The 24,932-nt window shown below is 43.9% G+C and overlaps 1 protein-coding gene and 1 pseudogene across 4 annotated transcripts in view; both read right to left on the bottom strand.

Moving 5' to 3' along the window:
• Positions 1–24,932, bottom strand: part of GALNT18 (polypeptide N-acetylgalactosaminyltransferase 18) — a 362,747-nt gene that overhangs the window by 85,516 nt on the left and 252,299 nt on the right. The window lies entirely within an intron of this gene.
• On the bottom strand, positions 9,131–11,185 carry LOC137231285 (60 kDa heat shock protein, mitochondrial pseudogene; annotated as a pseudogene).

The raw sequence follows: 24,932 nt of genomic DNA, 5'->3' as shown, positions 1-24,932 counted from the left end.
GAAGGGTGGTGGCAGCACCTCCCATTCTGCCCTTAGCTGCACAGTGAAAGGAGCCGTGTGAATTCACTGCTGACCTCTTGAAGCTACTCTCCTTTCCCCATCCTGTAGCCACCGCCCTCATCCAGACCACTGCCATGTCCCATCTGGACTCTGCAACAGCCTCCAAACAACTGCCCTCCCTCCTGCCTTCCTCGTCTAGTCTCTTCTCCATCCAGCAGCCAGAGTGATCTTTCGAAGGTGTACATTGGATCCCGTCCCGCCTGCACGGCGCCCTCCCCAGCACAGCCCCTGAGGCTCCGGGGGCCTGGCCCCTGCCCACCCCTCCAGCCTCGTGCTTGCTTCCTAACATACTCCGTGCTGCAGTCATGCTGACAGTTTTTACTTCCTCCAGCATGCTGAGTTTCCTCTCACCTCTGGATTTCTGCACATGCAATTGCATACCCACCCCGGCCTGCTTCACCTGACATCCTTGGGGTGTCAGTTCAGCGTCACAGTCCTGTATCCCCTTCAACTAGGTGAGCCTGTCATGCTCTGTGGTCCCAGCCCTGTCTTTCCCGACCATGACACTGGTACTGGTTTACTAATCTCCTTCCCTCTTTCAAAATGTTCTCCAAGCTCTTCACCACATTCTCCTTTAGACATGTGCTAAATGGTGCCTAGAACAGATCACGGGTTTCCAGCAGAGGTGGGATGGCTGAGCTGGGTGGGAGTAGCGATAGTTTGTAAAGGCACAGCTTTGGAGCCAGCGAGAAGTGGATTCCAGTCTCTACCTCTGCCACCTGCTGCTGTGTCACCTTTGGCAGGATATTTCTCCTCCCAAGTCTCAATTTCGCCCGGTAGAAGAAGGGGATGGAGTGCAGGTAGGTGTTTGACCCCGAGCCTGCCTCCGGGTGAGCTCTGTATGCGTGGCAGCCGAGGTGGGATCAGGACATCTGGGTCTATTCTGACCCCACCATGTGCTGGCTGAGCGGCAACACTGGGGTACTTCACATCCCATCTATGAAACTCAAATGACAGTGATTGCTACACTGAGCAGTGGGCTCTGGAAGCCCCTGTCATAGTGCTCGGAATATTGTAAGCCCTTATTAGCCTGCACTTGTTATTATTATTTTGTAATAACCATTATGACTGCTGCTAGTGGCTTCTCCTGTACAGCCACCTTCAGGGGACAAACGATTGCAGAGGAGTCACGTGTCTGGCTGAAGCCCAACAGACAACAGACGTGCTGCCCTCCAGAGTGCCTGGCCCAGCAGGGAGAGGCTCCTTTCCAGAGACTGGAAGCACCCGTTCACCTAGAGCTTGTCTCCGCTCTCCTCTCTTCTGTGAAAAGAAACTCATCTATCGTGAGCATCTGCCTCGGATATAGCCTTTGGGTTCCTGGCAGCTTCTGGTTGGAGCAGAAGATGTGTATTTGGCGTGTTTGCCCATTCACTTCCGGAACCTGACCAATGACCCTGAAATAAACAAGAGAGAGCCTGTGCTCCACGATCCCCGCACGATGAGCAGCTCCGCTGACCAATGGCTTGCTCCAGAGAGAATCTCAGAAGTCTTACCCACAGCTGATCTCAGAGGCCCTCTCGTGGATGGCAGACAAAGGATAGGAAAGAAAATCATTGGCATTTGGACCTCACGAAAGATGACATCATGAAGCTTCCATGGAGGTTTGGGAGGATGAGGAAGTAAAATGGATCCAGGCCTCGGACACAGGTCTTAGCTGGCGTGATGTGGCAAGACCCAAACCAGATAGAGGCTACAGACGGGAGGCATTGTGCCAGAGAAGCAGGGCCGCTGGAGGGAGGGCAAAGATGCGGGACAGAATGATGGCTTAGCACTGCGAGTTCTAGGGGTGGACGTGCAAAGAGGAGGAAGGGCAAGGGTTGGGTGCCAAAGGGGTGGCTGAGAAATGAAGACCAAGGGTCAGCAACCAAGATGGCAGATGAGGTCGCAGGGGTCGCAGGGCACAGGAAGCCACTACCAAGGCAGAACTTAATTTCTACCTAGTGCGCTTGTGACCCAGGCTCATAACGAGTGAGGCGTGTGCTAGTCTTACAGGCCCTGGGGATGCCTGGTGGCACGTCAGCCCAAGGCTGGACCTCGTGGCTTCTGGATGGGCACTGGGCAACATGTTTCCTGACCACACCAATTTTTTTCCTGTCTCTGTGCCTTTTCACCTGCTACTCCATCTTTCTGGAATAAATCCCCCACTTGTTACCCACCTCAAATCTTACCTTCTTTCACCCACTCAGTCTAAATTAGATCCCCTCTGAATACCTTTAGCACCCCACCCTTTTTCTTATTAATGCTTATTCACAATACTTCTATTTACGTATTTCTTCGTTCAATGTCTGCCCTCCACCTCCATTGCCCTGCTAAAGTATAAGCTCCAGGAAGACAAGGTGCACGTTGCATATACCAACACCAGGCACTCAGGACATGTTCAATAGCTGTGATCTGAATGAGTGATTCCAGCAATCCCAGAGCCCTGGGCTTTCATTGACCATAGAGAGAGGCGGCTTAACTCGCTTAGCTGGCTCCTCTACTAAAGGCCATAAACATAAAATGCGCCAGATTTTACTGAACACAATGACTTCCTTCAGACCCAAGTGGTTTTTCAGCAAAGCTCTGACATTTAAGTGCATGCTGCTACAAACGAGAAGAGTTACTTTGGCTGCAGACTTGAATTACCGTTATAAAACTCGGGAAGTTATCAAATGAACCTGGGCGATTGCAGGCGGTTTCATCTTAGGGAACCATGAACTCACTGTAGAGGAAGCCCCCCACCTAGCCAACGCTTCCAGACGCCCACGGAGGAGCTGCTGGGCTGCCCCCAGACGTGACTGAGAAGCTGAACTGTTGTAAACAGAAGAGCGAGTCACACTCAACAACAGCCCTTCCCAGGGAGCCCTAATCCTGTGATCGTTTCTGAAGAAACTTGGTGCCTCCATCTGGGAACTACAAGAAAGCATGCAGGTCTTGCGGGCTGGTAGACAGAGTGTGAATCCTGCCTCTGTCCCACGTTAGCCTTTCACTTGGACCTGTTCTTGGATGTCAGTTGCCTTTTGATTGGGGCAACTGGCAGGTTTAAAAGAGATGCTGTATGAAAAGCTCCCTCTAGCAAAGACAGGCATCTAGTAGGTTCTTAGGAAGGATCAGGTTCCTTTCCCTTCCCAGGACTGGGAGCTGCTGGTCCAAGTTCAGGGTCAGAAGACTGAGTTTATGTCCTATGTTTGCCACTTACATAAATAGACCTGCTTCCTTCCCAAGCCTCAGTTTCTCCCAGCTGCCAAATGGAGGAGCTGGACTCAGTGACATGTTAGATACCTTCTACTTTTTGCATTCTGTGGTTCTAAGTGTTCTTGCCAATACCTCAAATATTACCCAGTATCTGAGACAACCGGTAGAGTTGTGAATTGGGAGTTATAAAATAGGGAGACACTGGAGGCAAGACATCAGGATACAGTGTGACCATTTCTCCTACTCAGAGTCTGGTGATCACTCTGTAGTCTTTGGTAGGAATAGCAGATAACACTCCCATGTTAAATCCGTTCACTGGTTAATGTCCTTTTGAAGCACTGGGTTAAGAAGGATTCTGAGGCTCCGTCTGGGCTTAGTGGAAAAGCATGCCACCATTTATTAGTAATATCTACCGAGGGTAAGTGATTGGGGGGCGGTGGCACCTTAGTCTTGTACTTCATAAGCACAGTCCACAGGATAAGATCCCAAATCCTGTCCAGCTTTTATCTCCTTATGACATTTAATGAGCTCTTCTCTCTTGGCAAAATCTTCCCACTGTTCCCTCAGCCCAGACATCCTCCTTCCTGCTCTCCCTCCAACCAAAGCCAGCCTGGCCCTGTTCCTCCAAAGTCCTGAAATACGATTCGCACCACTGAAGTGGTCCTTATTTCTTGGCTCATCTTGTTAATTACCTTTTTATGTGTAGCTGTCTCGCCTAACTTGGCTGTGAAATGCTGAGACAAGAGTCAAAAGCCAACCCAGGCAGGCTGGGGGGAGGAAGACAAGGAAGATGGAGGCTGAGGCCTGAGAATGGCTGGCAGAAGACCAGCAACGTGTTTGCAGAGTGGCTGTAGGGTCAGAAATGCAGGCAAACAAAGACACTGACTAGGGCATCACCTAGACACCACATGCGTCTCACTCTAGTAGCAGCGTGCACGGGAATGAGAAGGAAAGAGAGGTCAAACCTGGGCAAAGCTAAGTCAAAAGCCAGAGGCTGTCAGCCTCTTCCCCCTATCACATATATTTATTTGCCTGGCTAATTCCTACCTACTTTCCCCGTCTGCCCTGAATTTGGTAAATGCCTCTGCTCTGCATTCCCGTGTCACCCATACCTCCTCCAGCTGGGTGCCTGGGTACCTGGTATATGTACAGTCTAAAGACACATAACACAAGGGACAACTGTTTACCGACCGCCCACTTAAGAAACAGTATTGGCAGCAACTTAGAAATCTCTGTGTGCTGCAACTTACCCACAAAGGTAACCCATTACCCTGAATCTTGTTAATAATTTCCTTGCCATCAAGCTCAACTACGTACTTAGTTTTACCTGGTTTTAAATGCTGTATACATGGAAGTGTATTTTCTGCATTCTTCAACTTGCTTCTTGCTCCGTTTATTTTCATCACCATTGTGCCCCATCATATAAATGTACAGACATTTATTTACGCATTCTCCTGGTGGCCCACAGTCTGGTTGTTTTCAGGATTATGAACAGTGCTCCTTCGAATATGCTTATACATGTCTCTTGGCACCCAAGAGAGAGCACCTCTCTGTGTATCTGCACATAGTGGAATTTCTGAGCCATAGGTTAGAACACGCGTTCAACTCTCCCAGGGAGAGTGAAACTCTTCCAAAGTGAGAATCCCATGTTCCAGTCCCACCAGAACAGATGAGCACTCATGTTGCTTTACAATCTTGCCAACGTTTGGCATCGTTCATAGATGGGTGTGAAATTCACTCTCACTGTAGTTTTAATTTGCATTTCCCTGAGTACCAGTGAGATGGAGCATTTTTTCCTATTTATGGGCCCAAAACACCAGCCTGTGAGAGAAGACCCATGGCCACCTTGCTCTCCTTAAGGAATCTCAAGAGCCTAAACAGGGCCTGGCACATGATAGATACTCGATAAGTTGCATGAATGAAGGATTGAGAGTTGAGCCTTAGTTCTGAGTCATCCCCCTGTGCACTTTCCTCGGTGCTCTCCCAGGTTTCCAAAGGCAGACATTTCATTCTTTTCAAGTGTAAGGAAACATTTTTTAAAGTCTGACAATGCTTATTCTTCCATCAGACTCCACAGAAAAACACTCCCTGGGGATCCAGTTTCCCAAGCCCTATTCTTACAATAAAACACTGCCGAAAGGTCTTTTGGACAGAATTGCTGCTCGGGGAAAAAAACAAAAAAAAAAATGATGCTTTTTCTTGGAAGATGTCCCTGAAGGGGTCTGATTTTGGGTCAGCCATAAGAAGCCCTTGAAGCAGTTTCCCTGTTTGAAAGGGATCCTTCATAACTCTCAGAAGGCAGCAGGAGGATTCATCTGGTAGGAATCCAAGAAGAGACCAGCTGGGCTGGAATGTCTGGAAACTTTTCATGAAGAAAAAGTTAAAAGGCTGTTCTGCAGGGACTTGAGATTTGCTGAAATAGCTGTTTACCTATAGGAAACCCAGGGGCAGCCATGGTGCCAAGCTCAGCAAACCAGCCCATTATAGACAGGGGCCCCAGCTTTCCTTGGACTCTAATGCTCTGACTCTAAAGATTGGGACCATGAAAGTTCATTTCGTTATGGGAAATTCCAGGAGGATCACTTAGCAAACACGTGGTCATTGAGATTAGAAGCCCTCTTTCAGTGGTTCCAAACAAGGTGAACTTATACATGGTTACCTTAAAACTCATAGCAGCCAACAGCCCTGATTACTATTGTCTAAATGCAGGCTAGGGTGGACTCAAGACAGAATGGAAGAAAAGGAAGAAGACAAGCCTGGTCCTACCTGGGGTTGGGGAAGTGAAGCCAGGAGAAGGGTGGTCTCCGAGAATGTGGCTGACTCCTAACACATATCTGTGTGTTCCTCTATATCTCCCAGCCTTCTTTGAAGTCGGAAGGGATTGTGTGAGCAGCTCAGGCCAATGAAATAAGAGAGGAAATTACAGCTGTCACTTTCAGGCCCAGGTGGGTAAGTATCCTGTGTGGGAAACCCATGAACACTTCTACCACTTCTCCTCCCAATCCGCTGGATGTTTACGCCAAGATGACCTTGAAGTTCAAAGAAGGGGAACCCCCAAGCAACCTGAGTCCTCAGTTACCACTTGGAGAAGAGCTGGCCAGGAGAGCCCCCCAACATTTAGAGGACTGTGAAGTGAGTGAGAAATAAACTTGTCCTGGGTTCAGCCTTTGGGGTTTGGGGGCTGCTGTTGCAGACTGTGAACATTTCCCTGATTCGCACAAGCTGCCGGCATGTGGAGAGGCAAAGTGACCAGAGAGGCTTGGGCCCTGCAGCATGGATAACAAGGGGTTCAATCTATTGGGTGAGACTTTGCAGCAGAAGTTTCCAGGCATGGGGAGAAACTGTCCAGGTCCAGATGATGAGTCCATTCAGAGCAGGTCCCCACTAGGGACTGAAGATACAGAGAGGAGATTTAGTCCCCAGTGGGGGAGAGAGGGAGCTGCCAGGGGTAGGCAGGTATTAGGACTCCTGCAAAACAGGCTGTAGGGGAGAGTCTGGTTCCAGTTCAGAACCAGAGCAGCAGTCAGAAAACCAAGGGAGAAGCCAGCAGGCTGGAAGAGGAGAAGCCAGGGGCTTGGAGACCACGCATGACTCAGGGCTCCTCCGACGGCCACAGGTAGCAGCCCCATGGCAGCTCCACAGATCCTAGTGTGAGCCAGCAGGAGGCGGGGCTGCAGCCACACCGCCAGCCCTGGTCAGGTGACACAGTCTAGCAGGGCTGACCCTCACAGCTTCCCCGTGCATGAAGCCGAGAAGGCTAGTTCCAGCCCAGGCGTTTCTATAGAACCAAAACTACAGAAGCCCCAAGCTCTGAGACAGAAGTATTGGCCACGTTCCAAATCAGGGTCCCATTGACACGCGTGCTCTCTACTCTAATTGCATCTTTTGTTTTGAACTAAGATCTCTGGCTCCATTACCATCACTGATGCTGTAGAGAATAATAATGAGCTTGAATGTCACAGGGACTCAGGGAACAATTTTCTGAAATCCAAATAAAACCCTTCCCGTCCCTAGTGTGAGAGTCATTTTTATCAGATAACTCAGCCCATCCATTTACTCAGGAGTTCTCAGAGCCCTCTCTGGTGGGTTAAGCCCCTCTGAGTTGCTGTAAGCGCCTTCTCCCGTGGATGTATCCAGAAAAGCTCGCTCTACCCAGCTGCTATTCAAAGCTGATCCCCAGGACTATGTTTAATTTATACTTTGCTATATGAAGATGAACCACTGACTCATTTAATGTGTTTCCTTTTTTATGTCTTTAATCAGTGGCTGTTTCTTTCCTCTCTCAGAAGCTTAATCTAATCAGAAACAGCCCCTACTCCCCATATGAACGGCTCGTTAGCATGTTCCAATCAAATTCAAATTGACTGTCCATACCAGATGCCCCTCCCACACACATACAAAAAGAGTGACCCTGGTTCAAAGGATAAGGCAGGAGGATACATTAGGAGGGTCCTTTCTGAAATGCAGGGCAATCAGAATCACTAGAGGAAAGTATAATACAATCTGTCACCTCCCAGCATGGTGGAGCCAGATGACAGGTGACCCATGTGTCACTGGGACAGCACAGGTGGGGAAGTTTGGCAGACCCTGGGTGCAAACATTAGAGGAAAAGCTGTGTGTCTGGCCCAAGCATCACACCCACATTCGGCTCAGAGGAACGCTCGAGGTTATCGTTCAGATGATAAAACAAATCTGAGATGCTGAACATTTTCTCACGCAGAAGTATTTGTTCTAAAGAGTTTTCCTCTTACTCCACTGGAATTCAGATTAAGAAAGCTAGTGTGCTGGGTTTTCAGTTAAAGAGATTTGCCCTTTTCATACACATCAAAAGGAATTGTCAGCTTGGGTTTCATCTCTGATAGGTACCTACAGCAAACTCACATTAAAAATGGGATTTACGGGCTTCCCTGGTGGCACAGTGGTTGAGAGTCCACCTGCCAATGCAGGGGACGCAGGTTCGTGCCCCGGTCCGGGAGGATCCCACATGCCGCGCAGCGGCTGGGCCCGTGGGCCATGGCCACTGGGCCTGCACGTCTGGAGCCTGTGCTCCGCGGCGGGAGAGGCCATAGCAGTGAGAGGCCCGCGTACCGCAAAAAAAAGAAAGAAAAGAAAAAACAATGGGATTTACAAAAGAGATCAGCATTGCAGTATAGCAGAACTGCAGGGGAACTAACAGATTACCTTTCATTTCCCACCTGAGGTTCAAGGTCACATGATAATATAGAAGCACAGTAGGAAATGTTTCCAAGACCTCTGCCTCTTGTGAGACGGGAGGACATTGTGGTCAGAGAACAGAGGTTAAACAGTTTTGCTGTCAAATCCTACATTTCCCATTTGCTAGATTGGTGACTTCAGACATTTCATTTCACTTTCTAATATTCAGTTTTCTTGTCTGTGCAACGCGTCACAAAAATGACACATTGCAAAAGTAGATGTGAGGATCAAACGAGAGAATTTCAACACCCAGCCCAAGTTTAGAGCCCACTAAGTGTGAGGTATAACTATTACCAGTGTAAGACTCCACTGATGATAAGATTCACCACCGCAGTAATAAGAACTTTTCAGGGCAGGAGGAAACACCACATTCTGCTGAGCTTGACATTTATATATCCACCTGCCTACGTGTCACCTCCACGTGTGTGTCTCTCAGGCATCGCAAGCTTACCTTGTCCAAAACCAAGTTCATGATTTCCTTCCCTGCCTCCCCAGATGTCCCTTCATCTTCCCCTCATCCGTCTAATAGCCCACGCCTGAAACCTACATAAATAATTATGTAACTCATCTGTAATTATGTCCTCTTCCTCCCCCTTCACAGCCAGTAATGCATCAGCAAATGCAGTCAGTTCTACCTCCTAAATATAGCTTAAATTTAATCACATCTCTCAATATGCACAGACAACATTCTGCTCCAATCATTTTTGTGTGGACAACTCTATCAATAGCCTTTTTTTTTTTTTAAACCAGGAATGTACAAATGTCCTTATTCAAAAATACAAAATAAATTATCTGTAGGTATGGACAATGATAGCAGTAAACCATTCTATGTTGTCAACTGAAACCAGTAACTGATGGTTATAGTGATTTTCTTAAACATCAGCCAGCCTTTTCTTCAGTCATCTCCTTCAACTGACCTCTCTTAAAGTTATTGGTGAGGAACGCTGCCTTGAGCTTCCTTTCACATCTCATTCATGATGGTAAAGCACTATTCTAGGAATTAGGACATGCCACCTCCCATCCCACCTCCCATCCCACCCATTTCGCCCATTCCAGGATCCTTCTCTTCTTTTCTCTTCTTTAGGAATTTCTGTGACTACGACTTCTACTGTAGTTAACAGAGAGGCCACTCCAGCAGCATCCAGTAATGCACTTCTTACAACCTTAGCTGGATCGGTGATTCCTTTTTCCACCATATTCACAAAATCTCCAAGCATAGCATCATAACCAACTTCTGAAGAACTTTGCAAAATTTTCTCAACTTCAACACCTGCATTCTTAGCAATGGTCATTGCAGGAATTTTGAGTGTTTTAAAAATAATTTCTATACTAATTTTTTGATCTTCATTAGCTGGAGTTTTGAATCCAAGGCTGGAAGGCACTGAAGCAGGGCACAGCCCCTTCCCAAAACAATGCCTTCTTCAACAGCAGCTCACATAGCATTAAGGTCATCTGTAACTCTGTCCTTCTTTCCATTCACTTCAACGTCACTTGTCCCACCAACCTTTAGCACAGCAACACCATCTGAGAGTTTTGCCAGACGTTCATTCAGTTTTTCCTTTTCATATTCACTAGATGTAATATCTAACTGCTCGATGATTTCTTGAATACGCTTTTCAATTTGAGCCTTGTCACCTTTTCCTTTCAAGAGCATGGCATCATCTTTGGTCACAATGATCTCTCCAACTTTTCCTAAGTCATGAGGCTGAACATTTTCAAGATTTAGAGTTAGCCCTTCTTCTCCAAATACTGTACCACCAGTAGCAATAGCCATGTCTTTAAGCTGGTTCTTTCTATTGTCACCAAAACCTGGACCTTTGACTGCTACAACCTGAAGACCAACTTTCAGCCTATTCAAAACAAGTGTACTTAGAGCTTGTCCATCCACATCTTCAGCAATTATGACCAAGGGCTTATGGTGAGCATTGGCAATTTCAAGAGCAGGAACAATGGACTGGACACCAAAATTTTCTTTTCACTCAACAGAACATACACATCTTGGAATTCACATTTCTGACCTTTTGATGTATTAATAAAGTATGCAGAGATATACCCTCTATCAAACTTCATGCCTTCAATAATTTCTAATTTCGTCATTCTGTGTTTTTCCATCCTTTACTGTGATAACGCACTTTCTTCCAACCTTTTTCATCGCATCAGAAATGACGTTGCCAATTTCTTTGTCTCCATTGGCAGGAATCGTAGTAACCTGGGCTATCTCTTCTGGGGTTGCCACAGGTTTAGACTGCTTCTCAAGTTCAGCAATTATAGATCAACAGCTAACATCACACCTCCCCTGATTTCCACTGGATTAGCACCTTTGCTAAGCTTCTCGAAGGCTTCCTTGGCGATAGAGCCAGTACAGTAGCAGTAGTGGTACCATCCCCACCCTCTTGTGTTATTGGCAACATCTTGAACAAGTTTAGCGCCAATATTTTTATATTTATCTTTTAAGTCAATGGACGTTGCAACAGTCACACCATCTTTTGTCACTCTGGGACTTCCCCAACTCTGTTCAATAATCACTGTCCTTGCCTTTGGCTCCATAGTAACGGCTACGGCATCAGCTAAAAGGTCTACACCTTGAAGCATTAAGGCTCGGGCATCCGCACCAAATTTTACATCTTTGGCATAAGCCCGAGTGAGATGAGAAGCCAGTGCCCTGGACACTGGCCTCATCTGGCAAAGGACTGAGGGTAATCGAAACGTTTCTGTGGGGCGGCAGCACGGCTTGCAGGCGACGAGACAGGCCGTCAGCGGTGAGTGAGGGACAGACTGCAGGGCACACACAGCAATGAGCCCGCGTCCCCTCCTTCCGCCTATCAATAGCCTTCTAACAAGTTTTTTTGCTTGTTTGCAAGTTTGTTGCCGTCCAATCCATCTTCTAAAATTATAAATCAGATCATGTCCCTTCTCCGCTTTAATTCAATTCAACCATTATTTATTTAGTATTTCCTTCCTTTGTGCTGGGGGCTGTAATATGAGATGGGAATTTTGTCACTGAACGAAACCTACAAAGCCCATGACTTTTTGGAACTTACATTCTGTGCTTTTCATTGTGTCCCTCCGACCCCGAAAATTCATATGTTGAAGCCTTATCCCCAGCCCCCCACCATATGACTGTATTGGAGATAGAGCCTTTAAGGATGTGATGAAGGTCCAATAAGTTTGTAAGGACTGAATCCTGACCAGACACAACCGGTGTCCTTATAAGAAGAGGAAGGGACTGTAGAGCTCTCTCTCTACCATGTAGGGCACAGCAGGATGGTGGCTGTCTGGAAGCCAGGAAGAGAGCTCTCACCAGAATCTGACCATGCTGGTTCCCTGATCTCAGACTTTCAGCCTTCAGAACTGTGAGAAAATAAACTTCTGTTGTTTAAGCCATCCAGTCTATGGTATTTTGTTATGGCAGCCGGAATTGACTAATACAGCACTCATTACAATTTGTAACTATACATCTATTCTTTGTTCCCTTTTATCAGCTGTCTGTCCCATTATACCACCAGCTCCAAGAGGGAAGGGGCTGTGTTTACTTTTTAAACATTGTATGCCAAATATTAAGCATGTAATTTTAAGCATTACACGCTCAATGTTAAACATTGTATGCCCAATGTCACCTATGGCAGGCGCCTACCAAATAACGTCAAATGAACGAAATTGCATTAAATGTACATATAAAATTATAAGTTAAGTGATCATGTCCTGGTTTGCCCATGACAACATTGGTTCATGCCTGCTGGTCCAGTGTAACAGTTAGTGGTATCCTCTTTTACTCTCAAAAGTGTTCTGATTTGGATAATAAATTGTAATTTATTTATATATTTATTATTTATCTATATATGCCAAATTTATCAGGCACAACCTGATTTTAGAAACACTGAAACCCAAGATAAGCATCTGCCTTGAAATCACAGTATTACTAATATTTTCTCTCCCCTACACCATGATTTCTTTATAGGACTACCAATTCTAAGGCAGTGAAAATGACACATGCCGTCAAGACCCTCACTCACTGATGAGCAGCATTTGAAGTAGGCATAATGAATAAAGCCAGACACACTGCATTGAGGGTGGCCAGCACTAAGCAAGGAGAGAGGTCCCGTTCATTAGACTATCCAAAACTAGAGAGAGAGCCCAGACACAGAGAGAGACAGGACCTTGGGGAGTAAATATCTCCTGGGGGTGTTACTGGGGGTGCTATCTTCAGGGCTGACTTTATGTGCAGGTAAGCCCGCTTGATGGAAAAACTTGTGTGTAGGGATAATTTCTGTAAACCGTCATTGGTAAGCACTGGGAAATTTTACTCATCAGGATCTTGCCTCTTGCATCGCTTTACAAAGTGAAGAGCATTTGCAATGGGAGTAGATGTCTCTTAATTCCCCTTCTGCAATTTCAGATTTGTGAGTAGGAGGATTTTTCAAAAGCAAACCACAACACTGGATGGTGATCATGATGAGACAGATGCTGATGCTGAAGAGGATGAGGGGGAGGAGGGAGAAGAGGAGGAAGAGAGGAGGAGGGGGAGGAGAGGGAGAGGAAGAGGAGGAGGAAGGGGAGGAGGAGGGGGAGGAGGAAGGGCAGGAGGAGTAGGAGGAGGGAGAGGAGGAAGAGAGGAGGAGGGGGAGGAGAGGGAGAGGAAGAGGAGGAGGAAGGGGAGGAGGAGGGGGAGGAGGAAGGGCAGGAGGAGTAGGAGGAGGGAGAGGAGGAAGAGAGGAGGAGGAGGAGGAGAGGGAGAGGAAGAGGAGGAGGAGGGGGAGGAGGAGGAGGAGGAAGGGGAGGAGGAGGGGGAGGAGGAAGGGCAGGAGGAGCAGGAGGAGGGAGAGGAGGAAGAGGGGGAGGGGGAGGAGAGGGAGAAGAAGGGAAGGAGGAGGGGGAGGAAAGGGAGAAGGAGGGGGAGGAAGGGGAGGAGGAGGGGGAGGAGGAGGGAGAGGAGGAAGAGAGGGGGAGGGGAGGGAGAGGAAGGGGAGGAGGAGGGGGAGGAGGAGGAGGAAGGGGAGGAGGAGGGGGAGGAGGAGGGAGAGGAGGAAGAGAGGGGGAGGGGAGGGAGAGGAAGGGGAGGAGGAGGGGGAGGAGGAGGAGGAAGGGGAGGAGGAGGGAGAGGAGGAAGAGAGGGGGAGGGGAGGGAGAGGAAGGGGAGAGGAGGGGGAGGAAGGGGAGGAGAAAGAGGAGGAGGGGCGGGAGAAGGAAGTAGGGGGCAGTCCCTGCTCAGTTTCTATCAGTCATTCTGAGGAGCTGATTCTGGCCTTGCCTGGTGGTCCCTTCCTGGAAAATTGGAAACACGATGTAATGGTGGCAAAGAAGTTACCTTCCAAGGGCACAACACAAAGCAGCAGGCAGACTCAATTAAAGAAAGACAAAATACAAAACAAAAAACGAATAAGAAAAGGAGTGAGAAACTGACTCTCTGGAGCTTTAACATCCATTGCTGGCTCCCAGGTTTTTTACACTTTTGCTCTTGCTTTTTTCCCCAAATCTGGAAATTATACATTGAGACATTACTATTATCTAATCCACAGCCTATAATCAAATTTCATTAATGGTCCCAATAATGGCCTTTATAGCTATTTTCCACCTCGGTCCTAACTTTTTAACAAGGTAACATTTTCTTCAGCTTGGATCTCAAACCCCTTTATCAATTGTTACCTCTTCTGTGCAGTTTATTAATCTTACTTTGCTATGGCTCTCCCATTGAACACAATTAAAGAAACGTAAGTGTGAAGACCCTTCCAGAATAAAATTGTCCATGGGTCCTCTCCTTCTGCTCCCCACCATTTCTAGGTAATTGCTTCATCATGTACCTTTTTAATTGCTTTGTTCTTTAGGGATAAATTTTGCACTTATCTTTACTAACCGTAAAACTTACAACGTACTGTTAAGCTGTGTCTGTTCCACGGCTGCTTTGTAATTGCAGAGTCACTGCGTGGCTGGTGAGCTAAAGATAATGTGCTATGGCAAAGAAGCTTCCTCTCAATGTTTTCAGATACCTTCTGGCTACCCAGCATGGCAGAATAATTGGTTCTGGGCTGCCTGGGGCGCTAAGCTCCCCTTCCATATAGAGATCGCAAGCAGAGAAGACCCCGATCCCGGAGGTTTAGGCTTCATAGGCCCCAGGATGCTCAGATCTCAAGGGCCCTGGGAATTTCAGGCCCCACGGTCCCAGGAGGCCACGCCTAGTGGCACACACTCCAACAGAGCAGGGCTGGCTACAGCTGACCACCTAGAAAGACAATGTCAACTCCTCTCTCAAGGTCAAGTCCATATTTTCCCAGGGCCCTTGCACTTGGCCTGTGCCTGCAAGCAGTTTTCAAGGAATCCCTCTCCCTCCGTTCTTTTTTTTTTTTTTTCTCTTTTTGCTGTACGCGGGCCCCCCACCGCTGTGGCCTCTCCCGTTGCGGAGCACAGGCTCCGGACGCGCAGGCTCAGTGGCCATGGCTCACGGGCCCAGCCGCTCCGCGGCACACGGGATCCTCCCAGACCGGGGCACGAACCCGCGTCCCCTGCATCGGCAGGCGGACTCTCAACCACTGCGCCACCAGGGAAGCCCTCCCTCCATTCTTGGTCAAATAAAATCTCTAAACTCCTTGCCCCCTCAATCCCTCCTTTGAAATCTGTATTCTATCACCACCCCTTGACCCCAACTGTCCCCTCAAAGGCTTCTTCCACTTGCATCGGGATACCCTTTCTCCACTCATATTCTCACAGTACAGGGCTTTAGAGGCTTAGGCATCAGACAGAACCGTGTTCAAATCCCAGCTCCACCAAACTCTTTCTATGTGGGACCTGGGCAACTGACTCAACCTCTCTGAGCCTCAGTCTTCTCATCTGTAAAATGAGGATAATAATTCTAGCCTCTTGTGGTTCTCAGGACGAAATGACATACAGCATAAAACTCACCAGGATGTAAGCTCTAAGAGGGTACAATGTAGACAATTCTGTTCATCACTGTATGCCCAGCGCTCAGCACATGTCTAGTATTAAATAAACAAAAGCACCGAGCACAAAGTAAACAATGAATAAATGGTAGCTATTATCATGTGGTCATCTTACCATGACTAGTGCAATCCTGAAATGCTTCCCAGGACATCTGTGGTTTTCCACCAACTCAGCTCTTATTTTTCTAGTCAATTCTTCTCTGTAACTATGGGCACCACCCTGCCACCTGCCCCATTTCCTATGCCCATGCTCAATTCTAAAATCTCTTTCTAGTTCAGACTTCCATCTCTCTGGGCTCCTCCATCCTCGTACCTTCCGTGGGCACACAGAGGGCACCTGATCCCCTGTCTCACCTCCAGATCTTCTCTTTACCTTTAGTTCTGGCTTCTTGCTGAAGTCAAGATCTGGGTATTACATTTCTCCCCTAATGCCAAGTGCAGAACACAAGCAGCATAATAAATGTTCACTGTGTAAATAAATAGACGGACAAATAATGCGAGCTTTCTGGTTATTTCCATTGTTATTTCTAATATCAAACTTGCCCCATTTTTCCCCACAAACCAACTCTCTACACCAAAGACCCCTTTCTTAGTCAATGGTACCCCCAAATCTCTCAGCATCTGGGCTTGAAATCTCAATGCCATCTTTGTCAAACTTTAATAACTCATTTATAAGGACCATGAATGGCTACATCTTGACCTCCAATGAGCACTCAGACCACTATTAGCATCTAACACAGCGCTAAGGGAACACATGGACAATGCCTTAGCAAAAGTTTTGAGTCGGGCTTCCCTGGTGGCTCAGTGGTTGAGAGTCCGCCTGCCGATGCAGGGGACATGGGTTCGTGTCCCGGTCCGGGAAGATCCCACATGCTGCAGAGCGGCTGGGCCTGTGAGCCATGGCCACTGAGCCTGCGCATCCGGAGCCTGTGCTCCGCAACGGGAGAGGCCACAACAGTGAGAGGCCCGCGTACCAAAAAAAAAAAAAGTTTTGAGTCACTGGGAAAATGCCCTTAGGAAGAACAAAAGCCCCCAACCTTGAAACCTGTGTCTCATGTCTTGAAATCCTTGGCCTCAGAAGACGGCATAGATGGAACAGTTATTCCATTGTACGGCTTGCAGCCTCCTGTGGGCTTTATTTACCCCATGACAGCAGCTGAAGGACAATGCCACGGCAGATCCCAGTTCACGAAAGAATGATACAAAACGGTGGCAGCCCACGACACCCTCCGCCCCAAGCCCCCCCCCCCACGAAGGACGTGTTGCTCTAAGCTTGCGGGTTATTCTGAACTCTAGCTCCAGCTGGCTTGGACCAACCATAACATTTAGAAGCAACAGACTAAAATCCAATTTAAGGTGTTTAATTTTCTCTGTCTCCAGGGACGGGGGGTGGGTCAGAGAATCTGCATGTAGGCTTTCTATGAGATGTTGCTTCTGGGGGTCTCCTGAGACCTTTCCAGTTGAGCGAGCACACTGGTGCCCACACCCCTTCTCTTCCTTTTCACGTCTCTGTCACTGTGCTGGCAGAGACTAGTCGATGTACCTAAAATCATGGTATCCAGTGTTCTTAATTAGCGTCCTTGTTCTCACCCAAGGCTGGGTGATGTCAGCAATGAGCTTACTCAGCCTTCTAAGCCCTCTGGGGAGAACCGTGTGGTCCCTCGGGCGCTTCAGTATCCTGCAGGGTTAACAAGCACACATACATTTGCTTGGGCCTCTTTCACTAGTAATTCTAGCAAAGTCTCTAGCTCTTTAACCCTAGATATATTTTGTAAAAGTTTCAAATAATGGCGATGCCTGTTCTGGGCAGTTGCTATATCCCCTACTTTGCTTTCTCTTCCTCCTCTGTGTCTCTGGCTCCCTGAACCCAGGTTTCTGACCTCCTGTTACCAGCTCTTCTCATTTGGCAGTTCCTCAATCTACCTCCTTTCTGACACTCTGGACTCTGGCTTTCAGCTCAGCTCTTGTCTCTGTCACCCCCTCCAGTTTTGATGTCTCCTGCGACCTCAGGTGAAGACATTGCGTGGTACTGTCTGAACTAGGCCCCGTCTCCCATGAGGGATTTGGGCTGAATCCTCCAGCACTGAAACAATACTGTGGTCCTTTTCCAAAGCGATGCTGACCCAGGTTAGCTCCTGAAATTAAACTTTATGCCATGGACAATTTTAAACCCTGAAGGCAGAGGTGGATGGGCATCGTGACACAGTGATAAGGTATGAACCTTGAAACCACTCAGGCTGGTTCTTATCTTGAGTGATTTGGGGAGGCATTTTATCCTATTACTTCCAGCTTCCTGACTTACAAAATGGGGATAACAACACGGGCCTCATGGGACTTACATAAAAATTAACAAGATAATATAAACAAAGTGATAGGTCAAGAGCATCCAATAAATGGAAGTTCCTCCACTCGTTATTCTTATGATTAATAATATTATCATCATCTTCCCGACTTGTGGCCTAATACCGCTACCAACTGTGGAGCATGTATCTGCTTTATGAAATAATAATCTTCTGTTGCCCAAGAGTTGATGTCACTAAACCAACTCTTAGACATTTCAGACCTAGAAAGGCCAATGTTAGAAACCAAGGAAATGTCTGTCTGGACTCTCCCAGTAATAGGTCATCCACCATAAGTTCACCTTTTCCTTTTACTTAAGTCATTGATAAAAATGTTGGACAAGCCAGGATGAGCAAAGAGCCCACCGAAGGCCACCCGCTGGATTGCCAATGACCACTCTTTTTCTCCATCTGACTGCCCTACCTTGTCTGTCACTGGCCCTCTGTTTTAGCCCCATGTTACAGACCCCTAGTTCCCAGCCTTAGAGTTCAGCCACAGTCATGCTCTTTCTCAGCTGTCACTTTGCACGTGTCACCTCAACTCTCTGGAACACCTGTCCTCCTCTTCCCACCTGAATAACACACCTTCATTGCTTAGGCCCAGCCTAAATGCTGCCTCCTTTGTGAAGCCTCAGCCAGCTCCCAGGGGTAGAGGGGTCACTCCCTCTTGGGTGCTACTGTAAAGCACACAGCATCTTTCATCCTTGCCATTTTGGTCCATAGCACTGGGTTATGCCTTAGTGCTTCAATCCGAATTACATTCACAATGATGAATTCTCATCCAGGAAGTACTTTCTGGAATAAATGTCATTAAGGGACTTTAATTCTCTTGGTCAATTTTCTATATAATGTAATTAAAATATATTTCCTTTTATGCTAATTTTCGAATTTTATTTTACTAGACTTATGTTCATGGGGTTAATACTTTTTTGCATTGATTTTACAACTAAGATATGACTTATCTATCAGCAATTTTTAAATCTACATCTTTTTTACAATTATGGCCTCCATCACAGAGTTTTCTTTTGTGGTCATGATTTCAACCAAGTTTAGTTTTCCTGAATCAAATTTTGCAGATGTAAATTATATTACTATTCATTTCTTCAATCAATTTTTTAGCTTTTAAAATTTTTACTGTGTTCATTTTTGTTTGTTGCTTTAGTTCGTGTTGATGATCTTTACTACTACTCATAATTTGGAAAAAGAATAATAGTTTGCATTTTTTGTTTTATTTTTTTTTTTAGAACTCTCACAAGAAATAGTGTCAGCAGTTTCTCTGAGTTGTATACTTACTACAGTCGCCATTGGTAGATCAAAAAACACAGAAGTCCTTAAAGTCACAATGGAGGAAGGGATCAAAACATCCTGTTTAAGCTCATGACATTTTCTATAATCTGTTAGATTAGTATTGATACTTAGAAGATGGGGAGGTGGTTGTCTCTCCCACTAGACTGAGGGCCACTCAAAGACAGGGTCTATGTCATTCACCTCCAGTTTCCCAGCACCTGGCAAGAATGAATGAATGAATACACACATAAATGAACCCACAAGGAGATCATGAGAAATCTGATCTGATTTCTTACTGAAAGCCACTACACTATGCCTATCTATATAAGGCATAATGGTTTCTGAAGCCACTCTTCCTGGGTTGAAATCTCAGCTTTACCATTTTCTTTTAACATCTTTATTGGAGTATAATTGCTTTCAATGGTGTGTCAGTTTCTGCTGTATAACAGAGTGAATCAGCTATACATATACATATATCCCCATATCTCCTCTCTCTTGCTTCTCCCTCCCACCCTCCCTATCCCACCCCTCTAGGTGGACACAAAGCACCGAGCTGATCTCCCTGTGCTATGCAGCTGCTTCCGACTAGCTAGCTATTTACATTTGGTAGTGTATATATGTCCTACGATTTTCCTAGGGCAAGTTATATCACTTCTCTGTGCTTCAGTATACCCTCCTGGAAGTGGGGGTAATAAAAGATTCTACATTACAAGGTTGCTGCAAGGATTAAGGGAGTTAATACATGTAAAGCACTTAGGACAGTAGCTCACATATAATTACAGCTACACTACTATTAACTATTAGTATTTTGGTCATAAATCTCATCTCTTTCTAGTAATACCGAGGGGTGGTCATGTTCATGTCCTATTATAGGGAGCTCACGATTCCATTAGGCATCCCTTCCTTTTTATGATTCTAATATTTGTTTCTCATATTGAATTGATAACTACATCCATTACAGCTTCCACCCCACTGTTCATGGCTCTAACTTTCTGAGATATATAGAATAAAATTCTCTTACACTTGACTGGTCTTCAAATTTGAAACCTGTTCATTGAGCACATACTAGGTTCCAAGCATCAGTGTGAAAATTAAGTAGCCATAAATCTTGACATTAAGTATTTTAAAGTCTAGATAGGAAGGAAGTGGGAAAGGTGATATTTCTGTCTCTCACAGATCTTCTCTTCCTTTGAATCCAAGATCTCCATGATACACAGTTGGCAAACCAGAATCGAACTTACAAACTTAATATAACTTACAAACATTTTTAAGTTTGAACTTACAAACAATATAAAGGCTACATAATTAAAATTGTATGATATTAGCATATGAATACACTCACAGATTAATGGAGCTAGAGTAGAAAATCCAGAAACAGACCAAAATATGTACGGCAATTTAGTCTATGATAAAGGTAGTACTGCAAACCAGTGAGGAAAAGATGTAATTTTAAATAGAAGGTGTTAGGATAACTGGATGGCCATATAGAAAAATAAGACATTGGGTCCATTCCTCACACCATACATCAGGATCAATTCTGAATGAGTCAGAGATTAAAATGTAAAAAATACAACCCTACAAGTATTAGAAAACAACATAGGTGAATTTTTCTTTACCCTTATAGTGGGTAAACTTTACTCTGTCTAAACTCTGGAAGCAAGAAGGAAAAAGACTTTTGCTTACATTAAAACAAACAAACAAACAAACAAAAACTTGCATGGCAAAAAAACACCAGAAGAAAAATTAAAAGACGAGTAACAAAAAACAAGTAACACACTGAGAGAAAATATTTGCAATGTATATGATAGGTAAAGTATTACCATCCCTAATGTGTAAAGAGACTCTAAAAATAAAGATTAACGATCCTGCAGGAAAATGGGCCAAAGATATGAAAAGCCCATGGAAAAAAGAAATGCAAATGGCCTTAATCATGTGAAAAGCTGTTCAGCCTAGGTCTTAATAAGCGAAATGCAAATTAAAACTACTCTGAAAGCCACTTCTCATCTGTCAGATTGGCAACACCCCAAATATTCCACAACATACTTTGTTGGTTGACTGCGAGGAAACAGGCACCTTCATCATTCCTGGTGGGAAAAATACTACCCCTCTGCAAGGATATTTGATGATGTCTAGCAAAATTACACATGCATTTGCCCTTTGACCTCACAATTTCACTTTTAGGAACCTATTCAAACAATAGTCCAGAAAAATATGAAAAACTGTATGCACAAGACAATTCATTGTAGAACTGTGCCCTCAACAAGAAACTGGTAGAATAAACCATGGAATGTGCATTCATTGGAATACCATGCAGCTATGAAAAAACAATAAGGAATACCCCTATATACTATTACAGTCTTCAGAAAAAAGTTTATATAATAAAATAGTGAAAAGTGTGCATAGCATACTACCATTTATCTAAGAAAGAGGAGATGTAAATATATACATATTCCCTTTTATTTTTTTAAAGTGTAAAGTAAAGCAAAATGTTTATGTTAGAGGTAGCAATGAAACAGGATAAAGAGACAGCAAGACATTAAGTACCTTGTGATAAAAGTACACGCGTACTGCCTATGAAACATTCTTGCTACAAAATCGAACCTACATCTCTAGGTCTAACTAGCAATGTAGAAGAAATATATGGAACAGAAGGACATGTTAGATGACATCAGGGGAAAGCAATCAGGAAAATCTAGACTGTGGGAGTCTCCACAGGACAAATAACCTGATGTCTTTAAAAATAAATTACAAGGGGCTTCCCTGGTGGCGCAGTGGTTGGGAGTCTGCCTGCCGATGCAGGGGACGCGGGTTCGTGCCCCGGTTCGGGAAGATCCCACGTGCCGCGGAGCGGCTGGGCCCCTGAGCCATGGCCGCTGAACCTGCGCGTCCGGAGCCTGTGCTCCACAACGGGAGAGGCCACAACAGTGAGAGGCCCGCGTAACACAAAAAAACAAACAAACAAACAAAAAACAAACAAACAAAAAAATAAATTACAAGGAGAAAAAAGAGATGGAGAAAGAAATCCAGCAGATTAATAGAGACTTGCAAGATATATTAATCAACTGGATCTTGATTCAAGAAACAATTGTAAAACAAAGTAAAAAAATGTTATGAGAGAATTGGGGGAAATTTGAACACTGATTGAATATTTGATGGTATTAAGGAATTCTTTTCAGTACTTTTAGGACGGAAATAGTATTGTGATCATGTTTCTTTTAAAAAGTTCTTCTCTATTTTAGATGCATAATGAAATTTTTTTTGATGATATAATGTCTGAGATTTGCTTCAAAATAACTGGAGTTGGGGAGGATTGGGTAAGGACAGAGATTAAAACCAAATTGTCCATGAGTTGATAAAGTTGATACTGGGTGATGGATGCAAGGGGATTTATTATACTATTCTCTCTATTTTTGGATATGTTTGAAGTTGTTCATAATAAAGAAGTTTTTAAAAAAATCCTATTTATGATAAAATCTTTGGGATATGGAGTACAATATCCTAGATATTATATTACATGTTTTAGAGGACATTTGTACCTAAACTCTAAGGTTCTAAATTCCCTTCCTATATGAGGGACCACATCATGTGTAATACTTGGGCCCATGGAACCTGAAAGGGTCTCTGACCCCTGGCAACTAAGCATGGGCCTATAATCTAGGTTTAGCCAACTGTATGCTCTAATGCAGTACTTTGAATTTTGGTGACTGTCACCAAGCCCCAAGCAATGGGACTTGCTTATAGTAGGACTACAATACTCCTTACAAATTAAAGCGTGCTTAAAAAAATAAAGCACTAGATGAAACGTATGGTTGTATATTTATGCAACATATACATCTACGTGTATAATAATGATAGATATGATCATGTTTAGTATAGAGCACTTTATAGATTACAGAGTACTTAAATTGATTTCTTGTTAACTTTGTTGCTAAAATGATGATTTTAATAATAAGATAATAAACCATAGAATGAATTAACTTTTTTGGCCAATATAAACATTTTAAATTGTATAACACTATTAGGGTAATAATATCTGGCTTGCCTATGGCACTTGATTGCTGTGTACATTAACCAGGATAACTGTAGGGAAAGAGCTTTGAAAATACAGATGTCAAGAAGCTTACCGCCTATGTTTTCTTCTAGGAGTTTTATGATTTCAGGTCTTACGCTCAGGTCTTTAATCCATTTTGAGTTAATTTTTGTGTATGGTGTTAGATAACGGTCCAGTTTCATTATTTTGCATATGGCTGTCCAGTTTTTCCAATACTATTTATTGAAGAGATCATCTTTTCTCTGTTGTATATTCTTGGCTCATTAGTTGTAAATTAATTGACCATTTATGCATGAGTTTATTTCTGGGATCTCTATTCTGTTCCATTGATCTATGTGTCTGATTTTATGCCAATACCATACTGTTTTGATTTACAATTTTTCTTAAGTGCTATTTTGGTTGCATTTCACATAACGTAATATGTAGTATATTTGTTACCATTCAGTTCAAAATATTTTCAAATTTCTAGTATAATTTCTTCTTTGACCTATGAGTTATTCAGAAATGTTTCACAATTTCCAAAAATATGGCTTCTGCCTATACTTTTTAGTTATGGATTTTTAATTTAATTCCATCGTGGTCGGATAACATGTTTTATGTGATGTTATTCCCTTGAAATTGTTCAATTTTGTAGTTGTGAGATGCAGGGTTATATATATGCCCATTTGATTCAAACTATTAATTATGTTGGTCTATCAATTACTGGGAAAATTTATTAAAATCCTCAACTACATTAGTGGTGATGTTGATGTCTCCTTGAAATTCTATCCATTTTTACTTCATATAAATTAAAGCTGTGCAATTAGGCACATAAAAACTTACAACTGTTATATATTCCTGATGGGCTTAACATATTATCATCTTGTAGAAATCTTCCTTATTTATCCTAAAGTATTTTGTAATGGTATTTCTTCTAATATTAACATAACTACAGCAACTTTCTTTTGATTGGTATTTACCTGTTATGACTTCTTCCATTCGTTTATATCTTAACTTTTCTATATTATTATATTTCAGGTTTATATTGATAAAGAGCCTACAGATATTTTTTAAAATCTAGCCTAAAAATGTTAGTCTTTTAATTTGGCCCATGCAAATTTACCATATTTACTGATATATTTGGATTTATTTCTACCATTTTATATGTTTTTTTCTTGTATCACCTGTTTTATTTCTCTTTCTTACCATTTTCATATTTCATTTTTCCCCTCTACTACTTTGGAAGTTATACTTTTTATACATATGATTTTCATGGCCCCCCAAGAAATTTTAATATGGTTAATTTATCAGAATTTAAAGTCAACCAGAATCTTTTCCATCTTCATTAATAATATAGGCATTTTAGGGCACTTTATTTACAATCACCCCTCCCAACTTATTTGCAATTGTCATCATACACTGTAGTTTTAATTTGTTTTTATAACTTTGCAATACATTATTTACCATGAATATTTCTTTAGATTTACTCATATATGAGCTAATTATTCTCTTTTTATCTCAGATTTCCTTCTTGGCTCATTTTCCTTATACCTGAAGTATGTCTTTTAAAATTTATTTTATTGAGCATCTGTTAGTAGCAAACTCAGTTTTTGTGTGTCAGAAAATGGCTTTCTTCTTCCCTATTTTTGAAGGATTTTTTAAATTGAGTATACATATAAAAGTTGATATTTTCTCTCAGATATTGAAGATATTATTTCATGGTCCTCTGCATTCCATTATTGCCATTGGAAAATCCACTGTTATTCTAATTATCATTAAATTTTAGGTAGTCTATCTTTTCTCTCTGACTGCTGTAAGATCTCCTTTGTCTTTGGCTTTCTGTGGTTCCACTATGATATGTCTAAATGTGAATATTTTTGTATTTATCCTGCTTTG

The sequence above is a fragment of the Pseudorca crassidens genome, chromosome 9 (assembly GCF_039906515.1).
Source record: "Pseudorca crassidens isolate mPseCra1 chromosome 9, mPseCra1.hap1, whole genome shotgun sequence".
NCBI lineage: Eukaryota > Metazoa > Chordata > Mammalia > Artiodactyla > Delphinidae > Pseudorca > Pseudorca crassidens.
The sequence above is the reverse complement of the archived record's forward strand: the minus strand, read 5'-3'. Positions and strand labels throughout refer to the sequence as shown.